The 17,231-nt window shown below is 37.5% G+C and overlaps 1 long non-coding RNA gene across 1 annotated transcript in view; it reads left to right on the top strand.

Annotated features, from left to right (window-relative positions):
• Window positions 1–16,052, top strand: part of LOC119243306 (uncharacterized) — a 30,581-nt gene extending 14,529 nt beyond the window's left edge. The window contains exons 3-4 of the long non-coding RNA XR_005124691.2: window positions 15,398–15,539; window positions 15,972–16,052. This is a non-coding gene — a long non-coding RNA (uncharacterized LOC119243306). The remainder of the gene's footprint in view (window positions 1–15,397; window positions 15,540–15,971) is intronic.
• The last annotated feature ends 1,179 nt before the right edge of the window (window positions 16,053–17,231 follow it).

The following is a 17,231-nucleotide window of genomic DNA, read 5'->3' as shown; positions in this document are numbered from 1 at the left end:
CTCATAGATCATATGACTGGTTGATATGTTTACCTCAGTTTTTGAAAGTTCAGTTACACATTTGTCATAGTTTCTATAAAGTCAAAATCTTGAAATTCTTCCAAAAATATTTTTGGTGTTGGGTTAAGAAATACCTTCAGGGTAGAATTGAGGTAGATTTGGTTCTCCCAGTGAGTTTCAAAGGGAAATTTGGGGCTTCTTTTTAGGATTACATTGTAAAATGTCAGTCCTGTGTTTCTGGTGGAGATTATGATGGTACCTTCCCTGTGTTAATAGAGGAAATGATGAAATAGTGAAACAATGTAGCACAAGCCACCCATGAGATTGAAAACCTGGCCCTATTATTTCACAGTGTATCACTTCATAACCGTATGGTGGAATACTGTTTAGGGCATTCTCCATTCCTTCCTTTATTACTCAGGTTTTGAAAGTTTTAGGTGAGTCAGACCTGGATTTGAGCCCTCATTCTGGTTCTTATTCCTTATACCATTCTTTTTTCTGTACTCCTTTTTCTATTTCCCTGAATGCGTTAGCTCCTCCCTGCTATAGGGCACATGCTATTCTTTTGCTTGTAACACCTGTTTTCTTTCTCCTCCTTCCTTTGCCTAGTCAACTCCTACTCAGTCTTCAGATCTTAGCTCCAGGCTCACTTTCCTAAGAAAACCTTTGTTAACTGCTTCAAGCTTATCAGTGTTCTAGATGTATGTTTATCAAAGTTTGTAATACATATATTCATTTGTATAACAATTTGATTAATTTTAGTCTTTCCTACCCTATTGTAGTCCCTAAGAGCAGATAACCCCATTGATTTTGCTCACTATCATTCTCTTAGTATCCAGCACGGAACCTGACATTTAGTATGTCCTCAATTAAAAAAAAAAAAGTTAAATGAATGAATGAAGCTTATATTCAGTGCTTCTTTTATCTCGCCTTGGTCTATCTGCTCTGGCACCAGTCACCCAAGGCCTATCTTTCAAATATTTTCACTCAGTTATATATATTTATGTTCTCTTAATCATAAGGAAACTTCTATATTTCATCTTGACCATCTTTATTAATACTTTCTAATCTGAGTGTCTCAGGCAGGAAATAGTGAAGACCTCATGACTATAAGGAAGGAAAGTACTTAGTAAATTACCCTTCCCCTCTCTCTTTACTGAACTGCAGGGGAAATCCCTTTGACCATGAAAACCAGGGACAGAGTGAGGCTGGAGGCCACAGGCTATCGTGGTTTGCATCAAGATAGATAACTGAGGAGAAGAAGGTGGAAATCCATAGTTAATAATAGTCCATGGAATTCCTTTACATGTGGGAGTCATAGCTTTAGGGTGCTTTCCCAGACATTTTGGTTGGTCATCAGAGGGATTTCATACTAATAAAAATCACTATTGCAAATTGCTTTAAACTATGATGTACAATTAGACAGGATCTAAAATTAGAGATGGTTGGTGAGGGCACCTCACTAATTGTGTGTTCAACAGGTCAAACAAACTCTTGGCCTGAGGCAGAGATGTGGTGGGGAGGCTCTGAGATCTTCCCTGGAGTATCTTGGGGAGTGTTCCCAGGAACCAGAAAGTTGGCATTGTAAAATTAGGGACTGAGTTAAGTGCAGTGCCTTTGCACTGAGCAGTTAGTAAGTACTTGCAATTCCTTTATTACTATAGAAGGCAAATAGTCACTTATGCTTGAATTGTGGGGTCGGGGGAGAAATAGCATGCACAGTTCTCTTCTTCTTCAAGGCATAGACACACTAGAATCTATCTCCTTGTTTATCAAGACACTTCAGCAGTCTGTTACTTTTTAAAACAATCAAACCTTCCTTTAAATGTAATCCTAATTAGAAGAAACTATAGAATGCTCTTAGTGTTGGGAAAGAGGAAATTTTTTCTGAATATTTTTTGTTGTGTAACCACAAAATTCCTTCCTGAGCTATGACAATTTGTTGAGAAAATCAGGATTCTTGTAACCTTCACCACACTTTTACTCTTATGGACTTTATCCTGATGTATTTTTATTTGATATTTTTGTCTATTTTTAACTGAATTATGTTATTCCTATTAGACCTGAAGCTTCATTGGAGCAGGAATTTCTATTTTGATGACACCTGTCTGTATCCATTTATGTCATAGAGTAGGTGCTCAGTAACTATTTACATGGATCAATTCTTTTAGTCTTCAGTGAGCCTAGAAAGCTGTTATCATTAGCTTCCTCATTTTATGAATGAGGAAGCTAAGCCATAGAGAGGTTAAGTAATTTGTTAGTCAGTAGTAGAGTCTTTAGTAGAACTAAAAAAATCTGAATAGATTCATCATATGATCATCTGCAACAAATAAACGTTTCTTAAAAGGATGAGGGCTCCTTGGGAACAGATTTGGAACAGCCTTATTATGTGATATATGAATCATGAAGACAGATGTGTTCAGGTTTCAGTTAGCTGGGAAAGCATGCTTCAGTGCATACCTGGGATGGGGGTGATAGCAATGGGGTGGGCAGGAGAGACAGGTGAGGATGTGGGAAGTGGAACAGGCAAATCTGGTTAGTAGCACTCCAGGAGTCAAGGTGTTCTGGTCTGGTCTGTTTTATAAGATCATCTGTTTTAGACTAGAAGCTGAAGTTGTTTCTTTACTTGGAAAAAGAATGGCCTAAGTTTGGGGAATATTTTTCAAGATGCCTGAGGCCAATCATAGAGTTTGTGTACTTTTTGGTGGCACAACTAGTTCTTTCAGACACCATTTATAATCCAGAGTAGGTCATGGGTTCAGGGCAGTGCTTTACAATTATTTGTGCTTATGGTTTAAAAAACACAAAACCAACCAGTAAAGAAGGACACAAAAAGGTTAGAGTAATCTCATCCAGAAGTCTTTTATGTGTCTAGCAGCCTGCACATTGTCTCATAGACTTACCTCTTTTTCCTTCACATACATGGGAACATACTATATTATGTGTTCTGAATTTTTCTTGGTAAAAACTAGATTTGTTTTTGGGATGTCTGAATTAATATGATAGACTAAATACAATTTTTCTTCCTTCCAAATTTTCACTAAACCTACAGAAAGGGATTTTCTTTTTCTTTGGATTTTTTTTAACTGTTCTAGATTTTTTTCTAGATTTTTACTTTATTTTATTACATTGTTCTTTATTTTTGTACAATTGTTGATTTCTCTGCTCGTGTGTAGTCCCCCTAAATCTCCCATCACCACCTCACCTATGAACTGTCACCATAGTCCCTTGTGCTCTCCATCCCCTGTTTTGACCCTTTTCCTGCCTCTCTCTCCTGCTGTATGTCTCAGATCTATAATTTGCCTGCTAGAATTGTCTTTTATTTCTTCTCTGACCCTTGTTCAGTTTCCTATATTCCTCCTGTAAGTGAAACCATCCGATATTTTTCTTTTTCCTTTTGACTTATTTCACTGTGTATAAGAGAAAGTGATTCTTTTAAACACAAACATTTATAAGATAGAGTAAATGGAAAAAAAATAAAAAAACTCTCAATAATTTGCAGAAATGCAGGTGGAAAAATGGCAATTGATGTAGTAGGCCCAGGAAAGCTGAAACCTAAGCTTGCCAGGGAGAAAGCTGAGAGTCACCTGCTTTAACTCAGGATGCCCAAAGGCTCAACAGTTGACAGCTAGAGCCAGGTGTATTAGAATGGAGAGGAGGGGGTGCTAAGGGATATGGGAATCAGGGTATTTAGACTGGAAATGCAAGATACAGGTGAAGGCATGGACTCTGTACTGAAAATATGGGGGAAGGGTTATAGGTATAATGCATATGCACATTGTAGATTTTATTTTTCCCATTTGGCTCTCTGAGCTCAGTAGATAGGGTTCGTCTTCCAGGTAGGAGCTGGAAGAGTATACCCCAAAGAATCTGACTCATGAAAGCAGAAAGATATAAAGATACTAACTCTAGAAGCACTCCACAAGCCAAGGTGATCTGATATGGTCTGTTTCATAATATGTAGGAAATACGCACATTACCCACTGATCACTCTACAGTGAAGCACAGAGTCAGTAAGCCCCATCCTCAAACTTAGTTTCCAATTAACAATTAACCCTTTAATCTCCATAATTTAAACATGAAAAGATAACCAGATATGTGAGGACACCATCTAACATGAGAAAGTGTAAAATAATTGAAACACAATTGCAAAAATAGATTGTGCAGTTAGAAGGAAACATGACAGTAACACTCAAATAGAATAAAGAGAAGAAAGTTAGGAACATCCAGGAATTCTAACAATTCAACAACAAAAGTTCCAGAAAGAAAGAGCAAGCAGAGAATGTGGAAGGGAAGATATTTTCCAGAATGAAATTTTATGATTAAAAGGGACCAATTATTGCCTAGCACAAAGAATGAAAGAGACTCTCCAGCATAATTATGACATTTCATTATTTCGGAAATAAGGTTGATTCTCTAGGCTCCCAAAGAGTAAAAGCAGGTCACACACAAATGATCAGCAATTCAAAGGACTTTGTACTTCTCAATAGTAGCATTGAAAGTTAGATTGGGCCTCCCCTGGTGGCGCAGCGGTTGAGTGCTGGGCTGTGAAGCTGCCCGCAGCCTCTGCAGCGCCAGTTCGATCCCCGGCCCCCCGGGGAGGGTCCCACATGGCGCGCTGACCCCTCCTGCCGCGCCCACTGCTCCCCTTAGCAGTGTATTTCGTCCATCTGCCTGTTCTGTTACCTACTCTGTCCTAGTGAATTCTCTCACTCTCCCGCGCTTCTGACTGTACCCAGTGCTTGTATAAATAAATAAATAAATCTTAAAAAAAAAAAAAAAAGAAAGTTAGATTATGGGTACTACTTTTTAAAATACAAAAAATGGGGGGGAGGGGAAATAAAAAAATACAAAAGACATTTGTTTCCACCCTAGATTTCTAGAGTAAACCAAACTAGGAGACAAATGAGAAGGTGAAAAAAGATACTTTCAGACTGGCCAATATAAAAAAATTGTAAAAGTTCCCCTTTTCAGGAAGCTCTAAAGGGTGCTCCATATAGATGAGTAAATAAGCCAAAGAAAGAGGAAGGCTTAGAATATAGAAGCTCCATTAACGTGGAGAAGGAAAGGGAATCCCCAGGAGAGAGGCTAAAGGAGATCTCAGGATGATGATTCTGCATCAGATGTAGAGGGAAATCTGTGCAAACTGCAACATGACCCACGAGGTGGGCTGAATGCTATCACCACCACAAGTCTTCTGCCATTGTACCAGTTTTTTAAAAAACAAAATCATATTATTGTTTGAAAAAACACCATATAAAATTTACCATCTTTTATTTTTAAGTGCAACAGCTCAGTAGAGTTAAGTATTTCACACCAATGTCTCTAGAGCTTTTTCATTTTGCATACTGAAAGTATGTACACATTAAACAGTAACTCCCCTTCTTCTGTCCCTCTATTATACTTCCTGTTTCTGTGAATTCAACTACTTTATGTACTTCATATAAGTGGAATCATAACAGTATGTGTCTTTTGTAAGTGGCTTAGGTCACTTAGCACAAGGTTTTCAAGTTTCATTCATGTGACATGGTGTTCTCCCCCATGCCCCCACCTGTTTTTTTTACATTTTAAAAAGACAGGTTTGTTAGGATAAGGAGAAAGAAAAAAAAGAGATGCTTTCATAGATACAGGTAGGCTGACTTGGGAGGAGAGCTGCCTGTTCTTCCCTTTTAAAGACTGAATAATATTCTGTTATATATGTGCACTGAATTTTTAATTTCTGCATTCACCAGTTGATGGACATTTCGACTGCTTCCATTTCTTGGCTATTATGAATAGTGTTGCTGTACACAAGGGGCACAAATATCTCTTTGAGACCCTGCCTTAAATGCTTTTGAATATATACTCAGAAGTGGAATTGCTAGTTCACATGGTAGTTCTATTTTAAATTTTTCAAAATTGACTGTCTTTATTCCAGCACCATATTGTTTTGATTATTATAGTTTTATAATATGTTTTGACATTAGGCCATCAGAGTCCTCCAGATTTTTTTTTTTAAGTGTTTTAACTATTTAGGATTCATGTGAATTTTAGGATAACCTTTTCTATTTCTGCAAAAAATGTTGTTGGGACTTGATAGGTATCGCACTGAACCTGAAAATTCCCTTGGGAAATCTGAACATTTACCAGTATTTTTAATTGTATAAAACTATTAGAAGACATTTGAACAAAGGGAGTATATAAAGAAAGAAAGTGGAAGATGGGAGACCACTGGAAATTGATCGATTACCTGATGCAATTGACTGTCATTTCGGTATGGTGAAATACTGTATTGAAAAGCCATTGCATAGTGTGGAAGACTTAGTATAACAGATATGATGACATTCAAACTAATTAAAAACATAGTGATAATTGAATTAAGAAAAAGGTTGGAAGCTGTATCATTGCACATTATAATAATTAACATTTGCATGTGCATATAATGTGAATATTGAGTATTTAGTCAATCAGAAGTATAATGCATATGAAATTTTGATATGAATGAGTCAAAAGACATGTGTTTTCTTTGATTGTTTAGAGACTTGCAATCCAACTTGATAGTCACTAGCTACATGAGGTTACTTGAGCATTGAAAATATCACTGGTCCTTATTCAGATATGCTGTTAGTATGAGCTACACATTGAATTATGAAGATTTTGGTACAAAAAATGTTCAATAGCTCATTCAGAATTTTTATGTTGATAACACATTGTAATAATATTTTTAATAAATGAAAGATATTAAAATTTATTTCACTTGTTTCTTTTACCTTTTAAAAAATGTGAATACTAGGGAATTTAAAATAGAAGCCAGTCTGGTTCTCAGGTGTGTAATAACATGCATATTGGGTGAAGAGCTAGTTCAGTGGTGATTGGTTGAGTTTCAATGCTGGGTGGCCTGTGGCATGAGGGCTTTGTCTCAGTTTCTTCTGAACTCAAGGTGTCTGAACATGCCTGAGTTTACCAGGATGTGCCTGCCACCAAATCCTCAATGGTCTTCCTGCCCAGTTTTGCTTTTACCTAGACATAGACACATGGCTCCGTTTTGTCATGTCATTCTCTCTTTCTTTTTCTTTTTCTTTTTTTTAATATTTCTCACTGTGAGTCTGAAGGATGTTATAAATGGGAAAAATGTCCAAAAAGAAGGCTAATCTGGAAATGTCTGATGAAGGAGCAAGGGAGAATGTCGATGTTGATGACATTTCACATATTCCACAAAAAGTCATTTAAATGAAAAGAACCACAAGTATCCCAAAAACAAAATCACTCTGCAAAAATATGGCTAAAAATTTTTACAGTAATAAAAGATTGTTTTGAGCGAGAAAGTTAATTTTTTAGCAATAAACAGATTGATTTTTAGTTTTCAATTTGTGCTGTTCTTGTCTAATTAACTTCAGTTTAAGTTTCCATAATTTGTCTTCAACCCTAACTTTAGAGAAGTGCTGCTTTATCTAGTTCAAATATTCACATGCACACGCACACTCACATACATACACACCCCCACCATGCTATTAAAAAAAATCTAAAATGGTTTCCCTCTTCCACATTACTCTTTCCCTTTACTCCCTAACAGACAACTTTCAGGAGCAATGGCTGCAGGGAAGATAGGGTTTGACCAGTTGAAGTTTTACATGGCCTAATGAGTTGAAATAGAAGGATTCCTGCAGGTGTTACTAGTCACCGTTCTGCCAGAGGACAGAGTTATTTATGATATATCACAGCTAGTGATAACTTACCTAAGTAACTTCTCCTCCCCCTAATTTAATGGTAACACATTTGCATAAAAATAAGAAAAATGTATCATGGAGCGGAGATATATATGATTGCAGTTATGGGAAAGGTAAATCAATATGAGAGGAAATTAATAGCTTAGAATCTCTATATAAATACCTCTCCACTGTACAGAAGCACAAGACAAAAAAAAAAAACCAAAAAAAACCTCCAGGGCCTCCCTGGTGGCCTAGGGTTTAAGTCCCAGTGCTATCACAGCTGCCACCTGAGTTCTATCACTGGCTAGGGAGCTAATCCACATATGGTGCAGCAGACCTCTCCTATTTTGTCCTCTGCTCCCCTTACAGTGTTTTTCAGTAAAACCACCTGTTCTGCTCCCCACTTTGTCTCTGGTGAATTCTCTCAACCCCTGCACCTCTTGCGTATACCCTAGTTCTTCTATGGAAAAAAAAAATAAATATTTTTTAAAAAGCTCCACATGCTATCAGTGAGTATATATTGTTATCATTAGGGAGATTTTTCTTCAGCCAACCCAGACAGTGGGTTTGCACCTGCCTGCTCTTAACCATCTGGGAGAGACAGGGCTCTGTGCCCCTCTTCAGAAAACCACATGTGAATGTCAAAGCCTCCTGCAAGTCAAAAGTGTCCTGCTTTATTTAGTTGTGATCATTTCCTTGTCCATTCTGTACCTATATGGAAAGAGCCTAGATCTCTGTACATAAAGTAATAATCATCAATGGGCTTCTTGTATCACTTCTATCATGGTTTTTTCAAACCAGAAGAATCCCCCTCTGTGATACAGTTTTTTCCTTCTCATCCTTGAATAACTTCAAAACTTCTTTCTGACCTATTTTTCATATTACATCAAAATTATTCTTCTTTAGTGTTGAGACTTGCAACTGAGCATTTAATTACTTTAACATAAATGGTGTAGGAAATAGAAAGTGATGGTGTTGTCATTCTGAAAGACTACCTTTTTCTCTCTTGCTTCCTATTTCCAGCCTCCAACTCCAGCCACCAGTAACAGCAACCTGTTCCCAGGGTTTAAAATGTATGTTCAACTGAATTTATGAGTGCTGGCATTATACCAGAAATTTTTTTCTTATGAAACACTCCTAAGTGGAGTAATCATTGTTACAACAGCATTCTGTGGAGATTTGCCAATACAGGTGTCAGAATTTGGAGGTGAAGTATGAGAGGGCTCATCTAAACTCATGGAAGAGCCTTTATTTCTAAGCTCTGGAAAGAAACAAAAGAGGACTTGAAATTGAAGGAATATATATCATGGAATATGTATCATTAGAGCTTTATAAAATTTACTCCAATGTAATAATGTACAGCATATTATCAATGATTTGCAGTAGGGAAATGATACGAACTTTCTATTCCTCCTGCCCAAAGCATTGGTGAATCTAGGTCTTATCCAAGGGTGGTTATAAGAATTGCTTTCCTTTCATTCTGGCTTAGATCAATTTTCTATATTCTTGTGCAGTAGTCAGGGTGCAGGTAGTCAAGATATTGAATGAAGAATCTTATTTTCACCTTCTTTTTAATGTTCTTTCAAAAATTTTCTAGAGTTTTTGCCTACTACATTGCTAAGAAGTCTTTTTTTTTTCTTGTCTTTTTTTTTTTTTTTTTAATAGAGGCATGTTTTATTTATTTATTTATTTGTTTGTTTGTTTTGTTTATACATGCACTGGGTACAGTCAGAAGCGTGGGAGGGTGAGAGAATTCACCAGAGCCAGAGCAGGGAGCAGAGCAGGCAGAAGGATTGAAGTACACTGCTGAGGGGAGCAGCAGGAGGCAGGAGAGGTCTGCGCGCCATGTGGGACCCTCCTCCAGTGGCAGGGGAGCAGCCGGGGATCGATCTAGCCGGCGCCGCAGAGGTCGCGGGCAGCTTCGCAACCCAGTGCTCAACCGCTGCGCCACCGGGGAGGCCCCTAAGAAGTCTTAGGCTCCCATCAAAGGAGTGTGTGGTCTACCTTTGTTGCTTGCTACTTATTGTTGAGAAATAGGTGCTCCTTTCTAAATATATAGTTTTGATTTGCTCAATTCTCTTTTACTCTGGTGATCTGACACTGTGTTCTGTCCATTCCTCTTGCCTGGAAAAATAACTTCCTCCTTCCCCCTGCCCCGCTTTATCCGAAGCATTGTCCCCTAATTGCAGAATAGGTTTAATGAGGAAAATTCGGAAAACACCAAAAGCACAAGGGAAAAGTCATTCATAATTCTATCCAAAAAGTCAACATTGTTTATATTTAATCACATATACGTATAGCTATATGTATACATCCACTTAAATTTTAATTATATTTAATATATAGTATTTAATTATTATATTTAATATGTAATGTAATAGCCTTCAATATTAACATACTATTACCAAAAAGCTATCACACTCTGCTGCCTATGCTGTAACATTTTAGATTTGGTAATACATCTATCTTCCAATATTTATGTCAAACATATTTCACAAATTTTTTATTAATAGATTTTGCTAGTTTAATTTTATGGGCATTGGTTATTTCCATTTTTTAATCACATTTAATATTTAAGTGAACATGATTACATAGACATCTTGGCACTTATTTGATATTTTCTTCCTTTTTTTAAAAAAGATATATTTATTTATTTATACAAGCACTGGGTACAGTCAGAAGTGTGGGAGGGTGAGAGAATTCACCAGAGCCAGAGCAGGGAACAGAACAGGCAGACTGATGAAATACACTGCTGAGGGGAGCAGCGGGTGCACAGCAGGAGAGGTCTGCGGGCCGTGTGGGACTCTCGCAGGTGGCCAGGGATTGAACTGGCACTGCAGAGGCTGCGGGCAGCTTCGCAGCCCAGCACTCAACCACTGCGCCACCAGGGGAGGCCCTCATTTGATATTTTCTTCATGATAAAATCCTAGAAGTGAAATGGTAGGGTCAAAGATTATGTACATTTGAAGGCTTTTGATAAATATTGCCATAATATCCTTCATAAAGGTAGTGTCACTTTGCTTGCCTACCAGCAGTGAATGGAAGTGCCAGTTCCTCAAGACTGATTAACAGCAGGCACTTAACTTTTAAATCTGTTTCAGTTTATAGATATAAATGGTATCTGAGTAATTAATATGGAATTTCTCTGATTGTGAGACTGAATATATTCACATATATTTCGTGGTCAGCTATGCTTTATTGTGATTTGCTGCCTTAGGTCCTTGGTCCTCTGTTTTGGTCACCTTTTTCTTATTTCTTTGTGTTGTTACATATGCTCCACTAACTCACTGGCAACATAGCAGCATGGTTATTATAAATTCTGTAGACAGATTGGCCTGGCTCAAATCTGCCTCTGCCTCTTACTGGCTTTGTGATAGTGGGTGAGTTACTTAGTCTAAGTTTTCTCACCTATAAAATAATCAGGTGTTCCTCAGAGAGTCATTACTAGGATTAGATAAGCTGATAGATAAATGAAAGTACTTAAAACACTGTCTGGCACATAGTAACTACTACATAAATGTGAGTTATTATAAATACTTAAAATTCTGTAAGTAAGGATATTGACTCTGTATTATATTTGTTGTAAAAGTTTTCCCATTTTCTTATTTTGTATATTGCTTTTTACCTATAAATTTCTGTAAGTCAAATTTATCAATTTTTTCCTTCTAACTTCTGGTATGGTATAATGCATATAAACTCCTTTGTTATTCCAGGATTATATAAATAGTCACCAGGGTTTTTCTTTGTATCATTCTTTTTATTTATTTATTTATTTATTTATTTATTTATTTATTTATTTATTTATTTATTTATTTATTTATACAAGCACTGGGTACAGTCAGAAGCGCGGGAGGGTGAGAGAATTCACCGGAGCCAAAGCATGGAGCAGAGCAGGCAGAAGGACTGAAGTACACTGCTGAGGGGAGCAGTGGGCGGCAGGAGAGGTCTGCGCACCATGCGGGACCCTCCTCCAGTGGCCGGGGAACAGCCGGGGATCGAAGGATCGAACCGGTGCTGCAGAGGCTGCGGGCAGCTTCGCAACCCAGCGCTCAACCTCTGTACCACCAGGGAGGACCTGTATCATTCTTTTTAAAAAACTTAGTTATTTCACCTTTATGGAATTAATTCTGGTTAATAGGGTGAAGTAGATTCTAATATTAATGCATTTTTAAAATTTTAGTACTATTTATTGAATTAAGCTCTCATCGTCCCATATATTTTAAATACCATCTTTATAATATGAATACTTATGTAATACTTGTCACTCTGTACTTTCTGTCCATTTTACTAAAGTTACTATCTCTTCTGTTATCAATACCACATTGCTCAGATAATTGTAGCTTTAACATGTATTTTATATTCTGACAGTGGAAATGCTTTCTTTGTTATTATTCTATTTTATTTTTTTAGTTATCGCATCTCATTAACTTTTTTTTAAGATTAATTAATTAATTAATTTATCTATCTATCTATCTATTTATTTATTTATATAAGTACTGGGTACAGTCAGAAGCACGGGAGGGTGAGAGAATTCACCAGAGCCAGAGCAGGGAACAGAACAGGCAGACTGACGAAATACACTGCTGAGGGGAGCAGCGGGCGCAGCAGGAGAGGTCTGTGCACCATGTGGGACCCTCGCTGGTGGCCAGGGATTGAACCGGTGCTGCAGAGGCTGTGGGCAGCTTCGCAGCCCAGCGCTCAACCACTGCGCCACCAGGAGAGGCCCTCATTAACTCTTTTTTGTGTTTTAGCTATTTTATCTCATCAACTTTGGAATAATTTTTTCAAATTTCAAAAAACTTATTTTTAAGTTGAAATTTATAGAAATAAGTTCATTTCACAATAATTTAATGAACTGATATATTTACAATATTTTACTTCCTCATTTGATAAGTTAAGTGATCTATAAATTATTTTATATACTTAAATAAACTTACTAATTTTTTCCACTAAGACTGATTTATTTTATTCTATATATATTTTACATCATTCTTCCTTTTTGTACAATGTATGCTTTCTCCTCTCAGGTACAGTCCCTGTAAAATTACCACCACCAATTCACCTGTGCACCATCACCATAGTCCCTTGTGCTCTTCCCTCTCCTGTTTTGATCCCTCTCCCTCCCCTTCCCCTGCAGAATGTAAGACTGATTTTTTAAAAATTGTGGTAAAAAACATACAAAATTTTGAAAAACATGTAGATTCTATTATTTCCTTCTAGATTAATTCCTAGGTAGTTTATGTTTTAGTTAGTTGTGCTTTGGGAATAAAATATTTTTCCATTAGATATATAATTTTCTGCTATTAAATTTGCATCATAAAGGGAGGAAGTCTTTCTGTATATTTTGTAATTGGTTGCCTTAGCAAACTCTCCTATTTCTAATAATTATATCATTCAAATTATACTTTTGTGACTTTTTTTTTTATGACATTTGTTTTCTTTTCTCATTGCTACTCAGACTTCTAGTGGTTCTAAACTTTCTTGTCTCACTTCACTTTTTGCTGTGAATATTGGCAGTTGACTGGAGGTAACTATGCCATGTTTGGTGTCATAACTGAGAGCATATTTTTCACTGAGGAAGGTCATCCTATCTCTAATGAAAATCATTCCACAGCCCTTCTGTTGGTAATCACTGAAGGGTGGAGTACTTTACCATTTTGTGTTCAACATGATTTAATCTGCATAATTGCATGATTTAATTCTCCTAACAACCCTATGAAGTAGATATTGTTATCTCTATTTTCAGATGAAGAAACCAAAGTTTAGAGGAAAATGCTAGTTGCTTAATCCCCAATCACACAGCCACTTTATAAGAACAGTGACACATTTGAGCTAATTGTTTGGTTTCCCCCATGTTTTATAAAGTAATGGGAATAGTAGGGGTTACAAATTTCATTATTTTGTGAAATCCAAAAGGCATGTAAAGAAAAATATACATATATATGCATATAATATATAGTATGAACTCAATAGCTTCCACATTTTAATGCTCAGTAGAATCACCTGGATTGCATTTAGAAGTATAGATTGTTATATACTACTTCCAGAAATTCAAACACATTGGGGCTGTGCTAGTGTTAGCTCAGGGACCTGTGTTTTAATAGAGGAAATCCACAAGTCTCCCCTTAAAAGACAATATTTTAACTCTATAACTAGGGCTTTTGTGTCAGTCAATATATCTCAGAGCTCTTTGGGACATAGAAATTCTGCCCAGAGGTAATATATTAAGGTACTTATGTCAACTTTTTTTAAGGTTCTATTCTTACACAGTACTGTCCTTTCAGATCAACCATCAAGTCTATCTAGTTTGCTTAAATTGAGGAAGAAGAAATTAGTCTTCCAGCTGTGAAAAGTAAACATTGTATTGAATAAGATTTTGCTACCAGCATCTACCATATTGAGGGAATGGTTTTTTAAAAAACCTCTCTTGGGCCTCACTGGTGGTGCAAGGGGTTGAACACAATACTGTGAGGCTGTCTACAGCCTCTGCAGCACAAGTTCAATCCCAATCCCCATCCCCGCCAGCCTCGGAGCAACCCACATGGTGTTGCAGACCTCTCCTGTCGTGCACGTTGCTCCCCTCAGCAGTGTATTTCAGTAGACCTGCCTGTGCTGATCCCCACTCTGTCTCTGGTGAATCCTCTCACCCTTTGCACTTCTGGTCTGTACCTCAGTTCTTGTATGCATAAATAAATAAATCTTTTAAAAAAATTTCTTTACAACCCTCATTTTAGGTAAAAGTAATTAAGGAAGTTGTCCATTTGTTAAAGTTAGACTCCATTTGGAGTCTAACATTCATTCATTAGAAATGATTTTCCTTGGGCCTCCCCGGTGTCGCAGTGGTTGAGCACTGGGTTGCGAGGCTGCCCGCAGCCTCTGCAGCGCCGGTTCGATTCCCGGCTGCTCCCCGGTCACCAGAGGAGGGTCCCACATGGTGCGCAGACCTCTCCTGCCGCCCGCTGCTCCCCTCAGCAGTGTACTTCGGTCCTTCTGCCTGCTCTGCTCCCCGCTCTGGCTCTGGTGAATTCTCTCACCCTCCCGCGCTTCTGACTGTACCCAGTGCATGTATAAACGAAACAAACGAACAAACAAATAAATAAATAAAACATGCCTCTATAAAAGAAAAAAAAAAAAAAAAAAAAAGAAATGATTTTCCTTATTAGATAGTGTTGTTGATTGCTACTTCAACCAAGCCCATATCAGGAATTCTCTCTTTTACACGTGCTTTAAGCCTATAATTTTGGGAACTTTCAATAGAAACCATGTAATTTTTCATTATTGAAATATATTCTAAAGATTGACCACTATAATTTGAGTTTAATCCCTAATCTCTCCTTTTACATCTAGGGTGCATCTATTCTAGTGCTGTTAAACAGACACAAACTGAATATGTGTGAAAATTATTAACTACTTGATCTTTAATTTCTCAGTCTCTTGCGTGATTTTGGACTACAATTTTCTTATTAGAGAATAGATCTTATGCAGATGTTAGGTTTATCTTTCCCATTCACATCCTATAATTTCAACAGTAAGTAAAAGTTCACACAATTTCTATGATTATAGATAGGAATAGATTTCATTATGATTTTTGGAAATTAGCACCAAGTTGATGCAAACAGCAGAAATTTTTCACCCTGGTATTTTATTTACTTCGAAGGATATCTTATTTAAAAAAAATATATATCTAAACCCATGTATCTAATTCACAGGAGTTGGAAAGAAGGACATAGAAAAGGAGACTATGAAATCAACCCCTCCCACAGCTCCTAGCTGTCAATGGCCTGGAACAACTGGGACTGAGCTCCTTCAAGCCCCTTGGATGATGATGAATTGACCCAGAAACACTAACAGGTAGGTGACTAACTGGTGCGATTGCATGTCCCTAAATAACTCTTGGGCCTGGGTGCTTTGGAGTCTAACATTCATTAGAAATGACATTCCTCACTAAATAGTATGCTTCACTATTCCCTGGGGAAATGGTTTAATTAATTTCTAATTCCTTGATTTATCAGAATGATTTCTTTTCTGATGAGACCAATATAGAGAATGGTAGGAAAAGATAAAAAGTTGAAGAGGGGAAAGAGCCCTCAAAAAGTGTAAGAAAACCGGGCTGGGGCCTGGCTAGTTTCTGCCAATCTTTTGTGAATTGCTGTCTCCTGTACCTGCTTCACTTGACTGTCATTGCATCCCCTGCACCAGATGTTAATTTTGAGAGTTACATGAAGTCCTAGAAGAAATCTTTAGAGGTTGATTAAACTTCTGCTTTTGTTTGGGAATATACAGATTCTGGTTTCTACCTCTGCTCACTTGGAAGTTTTGAGGCTATTCTTTGCAATGGAAGTAAGTGTGATAATGCTGCTATTACTGCTGCTTTTTGGATCACATTCTGACAAGGACCTTACACTCTCTATAGCATGGCATTGAACACAATGCAATTGCCAACTGGTTCCCACCCTACTTTCAACCTTGCTTCTCAAGGGATGGGCACCTTATAGTGCTTATCTTTTGGGGGCAGGCTAGGAAGTGATTTCTCCCTGATCATTTGATACTTGGTCAGTTAGTTAATAAGGCAGTTGCCTATGTAGTAAATAGATACAAATTTAAAATATTTTCAATTTTAAAATACTATTTTCCAATAACCTTTCAGTATCATTACTCTGCAATCTATAACATTAAAAATTCACTAAACATTTATTGTACCCCAGATTGTGACAAGTACTGTCTTTAAGGAATTCTTCATTGGGGATTGGGATTTGAGGGAGAATCTCAACAGGTTTATTAGGGTTGCATAGCACAAGGGGCTGCTGAAGCAAAGAAAAGGTGACTTAACACCAATAGTTCTTCCTTCTCTCCTTAGACTGAAGCCTTCAACTTTTCATTTATTTTCACTCAAAGGCCCCATTTTTTCAGAGTATCTTACCCTAAACCATTTTTTCCCTTTATTATCATAATCAAAATATATTCATGAATCACCTCAGTGGTTTGCTGTCATCTTAAGTTGTCATCCACTCATCTTCTTAGTCACTTCACCAAACATTTTGGGGGGTTTGACACCTAGAATTATACTCTTGCCATCTTTTTTTAAAAAAAGATTTATTTATTTATTTATGCATACAAGAACAGGGGTACAGGCCAGAGGTGTGGGGGGTGAGAGGATTCATGAAAGACAGAGCCGGGAACAGAACAGACAGATTGACTGAAATACACTGCTGAGAGGAGCAACGGGCGTGACAGGAGAGGTCTGCCCCAACATGTGGGTTGCTCTGAGGCCGGCAGGGATTGAACCAGCACTGCAGAGGCTGCGGACAGCTTCACAGCGCTGTGCTCAACTGCCTGTGCCACCAGGGAGGCCCCTTCTCTTGCCATCTTTGAGGAACATTAGTGATCACATAACTGATCCTTCTAATGTACCATTCTCTTGGAGACCTTTTCAGTTCCTATGATCTTCACGTCACGTCTTTTTCCATTTCAGCTTTCATACCACTAGTTCCACCTTGGATTTTACCACCCTCAGCACTGCTTTATCAATGAGGTCTTAAAGGC

Source organism: Talpa occidentalis, unplaced genomic scaffold, assembly GCF_014898055.3.
Source record: "Talpa occidentalis isolate TD23 unplaced genomic scaffold, MPIMG_talOcc4v2.1, whole genome shotgun sequence".
Taxonomy (NCBI): Eukaryota; Metazoa; Chordata; class Mammalia; order Eulipotyphla; family Talpidae; genus Talpa; species Talpa occidentalis.
The sequence above is the reverse complement of the archived record's forward strand: the minus strand, read 5'-3'. Positions and strand labels throughout refer to the sequence as shown.